Source organism: Propithecus coquereli, unplaced genomic scaffold, assembly GCF_000956105.1.
Source record: "Propithecus coquereli isolate 6110/MARCELLA unplaced genomic scaffold, Pcoq_1.0 Scaffold510, whole genome shotgun sequence".
Lineage (NCBI taxonomy): Eukaryota > Metazoa > Chordata > Mammalia > Primates > Indriidae > Propithecus > Propithecus coquereli.
In genome coordinates this window covers 192,001-196,048 of record NW_012150953.1, presented here as the reverse complement: position 1 = coordinate 196,048, position 4,048 = coordinate 192,001, and the positions used below count along the sequence as shown (strand labels likewise).

At 33.5% G+C, this 4,048-nt stretch overlaps 1 pseudogene; it reads left to right on the top strand.

The window, feature by feature from the left end:
- The first annotated feature begins 3,052 nt into the window (after positions 1-3,052).
- LOC105820182 lies at positions 3,053-3,506 on the top strand (annotated as a pseudogene).
- Positions 3,507-4,048: the final 542 nt, after the last annotated feature.

Genomic DNA, 4,048 nt, shown 5'->3' with positions numbered 1-4,048 from the left:
AAAAATCCTATAAATGTAAATATGGTCAGGAGCAAACTTTTAGAATGTAATAAAAATAAATTTAAAAATATTTCAGGGTAAACTTATTCATGTAAAATACCAACTGTCTTTATTATCTTTAAACATATAATGGCTCTACTTTAAAACCTGGTAAAGATGGAGTTTCATTTCTCAATTTAAAAGAAAACTAATGAACTAATACAAGTAAGCCCTCCATCAGTACTATCACAGGCATAGTGCCAACACCAAGTTACAACTCAATTAAATTTAATTAGTGATAAATTAATAAGAAACCCAGGACTTAATTTTGCCATCCTTTTATGGGTAGTTATACATAATTAGAATATTTAAATTCCTCTTAAGCTGATAAAGTCTTTCCTTATTGACACAAAGAAGCAGAGTTTACATCCAGGATATTGTGTCATGCCAAGTATAATGCTGTAATCATGATTATAAAAGTAAACACATTTTTATCTTCTAATATCATGCCATGGTCAAGCAATTTAATCAACTGTTTAGCTCATGTTCACAGTTCTAAATTATGCCATTTGCCATGTTTATTGCATACTATTTACAATCGCCAAGATATAAAATCAACCTATGTGCTCAACGATGGATTAATTAATAAAGATAACATGGTATATACACACAATGAAATGCTATTTAACCATAAAAGGGATGAAATCCTGTCATTTATGGGAACATGGATGAACCTGGGGGACATTATGTTAAATGAAATATGCCAAGTGCAAAAGGAGAAATACCACATGATCTCACTTATATATGGAATCTAAAAAAGTTGATCTCATAGAAGTAGAGAACAGAATATTGGTTACCAGCAGATAGAGAGGTGGAGGGGATAGGGAGAGATTAGTGAATGGGTACAAAATTGTAGTTGGACAGGAGGAATAAGTTTTGGGGTTCTACTTGTCAGTAGAGTGACTATGGTTAACAATATACTATATGCATGCTATATTTCAAAATAGCTAGAATAGGTGATTTTGAATGTTCTCACCACAAACAAATGATAAATGTATGAAATGATAAATATGCTAATACCATATTTGATCTTTACACAATATGGGCATGTATCAAGCATCACACTTTATCCCATAAACATATATAATTATGTCTCAATTTAAACATTTTTAAAAATTAAATTAAAAAAGAAGGAAATCCTGCCATTTGCAACACAATGAGTAGATCTGGAAGGCCTTATTTTATGTTACATAAGCCAGATTCAGAAGGACAAATACTACATGATACCTCTTTTATGAGGAATCTCAAATGGTCAAACTCACAGAATCAGAGTAGGATGGTTGTTGCCAGGGCTGGGGGCGGTAGAGGGAAAAGGGGAGGTGTCAGTCCAAGGATACAGAGTTTCAGTTATGGAAGATGAATAAAACCTAGAGATCTACTGTACAACATAATACCTATAGTTAGCAATATTGTATATTTTATGAGGAATCTCAAATGGTCAAACTCACAGAATCAGAGTAGGATGGTTGTTGCCAGGGCTGGGGGTGGTAGAGGGAAAAGGGGAGGTGTCAGTCCAAGGATACAGAGTTTCAGTTATGCAAGATGAATAAAACCTAGAGATCTACTGTACAACATAATACCTATAGTTAGCAATATTGTATATTTTAAAATTTTCTAAGACAGTAGATCCTATATTGTATCCTTATCACACACATAAAAATAATAAATAAAGAGTACTGGAGGAAATTTTAGGGGTGATGGATGTGTTTACAGAATCGGTTGTGGTGATGGTTACATGGTGTATACTTATCTCCAAACTCATCAAGTTGTATGCATTAAATATGAATAGCTTTTTGTGTTGCAAATATACTTCAGTAAAGCAGTTAAAAAAAGAATATTAAAATCCATAAAAAGTTTTAATTGAAATAAACTAATGCATTCAAAACATTTAGCCCAGTTTCTGGTTTAGAGTAAGTGCACAGAAATGTTACAGATTCTTATTATTCTATAGTCAGGTGCTACTTAATGATGAGGATACATTCAGACACATCGGTCATTAGGTGATTTCAACCTTGTGTGAACATTTTAGAGTGTATTTAGACAAACCCAGATGGTATAGCTTCCTACATGCCTTGACTACATGGTTTAGCTTATTGATCCTAGGCTACAAACCTGTACAGCATATTACTGTACTGAATATTATAGGCAATTGTAAACACAATAGTAAATATTTGGGTATCTAAACATAACTAAACATAGAAAAGGTACAGTAAAAATATGGTATTATAATCTTATGGGACCATTGTTGTATTATATATATGGTACATCATTGACCAAAAGATTATGACTATATTTTCAAAGTATAATAACTTTTATTCTGTTTGTAGGGGTTTCTAGTGACTCTCATTTGCTGAGCATTGAATCAGACACATAAATTCTTAGGATATAGTACAGAATAAGAAAAATAGAAAGGGCAAACAAAACTAGCAGAGTGTGGACCTGTATTGTAAGGAAACCAAGCTTCAACTCTGTCCTTGAGACATGACCAAGCTGTAGTTGTTGAGGATCTACAAACTCTCTTAAGAAAACAGTTCCTACGAAGTACCTCAGAGTTTTTTCTAGAGACTACTGCTTATTGAAGGGGGGCCATCTAAGGCATAGTCTTTTTGATTTGATCTGATTTAGTATAGTGATTTTAAATCATGTAACTGTGTGTTCCTTAGCTGAGATCAGTAGCCAGGGTTCAAGGCAGAGCATTTACACAAAAATATTTTGAAAACAATAACAAAAATTAAGTCAAATGAATTTCACTGAACTCATAAAACTTGGCTTTAATCTTATCATATAACCAGTGAAAAATAGAAACTATATCAATTATAAGATGTATGGTTTCTATAAGGTAAAATAAAAACACTCAGAAGTACAGCTCAACCTGAACCTGAGACAGAGGCTTTTTTTCTTTTTTTCATTTTTCTTGTCATGAAGAATACTCTCAGTATTAATAACATGATCAAATAAATCCTATACACAACAACAAAACAGTATTAATAGGGCCCTTTTCATTAAGAAGGTGATGGAAATGAAGAAAGAAGTGCCTGTCCCTCCCAAAGCCAAAGTCAAAGCAAAGGCTTTGAAGGCCAAGAAGACAGTGCTGAAAGGCATACACAGGCACAAGATAAAAGGAAACCCACATGACACCAGCAGACCAAGACACCACAACTCCTAAGGCAGCCCAAATATCCTCAGAAGAGTATCCCAAGGAGAAACCAACTTGACCACTCTGCCGTCATCAAGTTCCCCCTGACCACTCCGTCTGCCATGAAGAAGATTGAAGACAACACACTTGTGCTCATTGAGGATGTCAAGGCCAAGAAGCACATGATCCAGCAGGCTGTGAAGAAGCTCTATGACACTGACATGGCAAGGCCAACACTCTGATCAAGCCTGATAGAGAGAAGAAGACATATGTTCAACTTGCTCCTGAGTATGATGCTTTGGATACTGCCTACAAAATTAGGGTCATCTAAAATGAGTCTAGCTAATTCTAAACACATATTTTTTTCACCATAAAAAAGTATTAATATACTTTCAGACGCCTGGTGACAAAATTTGTATAAGTTGCATTCTGGCACTTGCTTTAAGTACATTTTGAAGAATACGGTAGCTAAATGTGTGTATAATTTGGAGATTTGAAAAGTTAATATGTATACAAATGGAAAATAATAAAAAGTGCCATGTGATGTTTTATATATATATATATACACATACTCACATAAAAATATATATGGATAAATTATTTCAAACCTCATTTTTATTTTGAAAATGCATTATTATCTAACAATTTCTAAGACCAAGGTTTATAATCAGCAAAACATCAAAGAAAGAAAGAAAAGGAAGAGGAAGAAAACCTTTTACCGCCTAGATTATTAATACATAAGAATAGTTTCCTAGAGCTTATGATAATATTCAGAGCAAAATATTCATTGACAGTTTATTAAATCACAGAAGCTTTTCATATTATAGCAACCTGTTGATGCTCTTGGGAATTACTACCCAGGATGATGGCCAT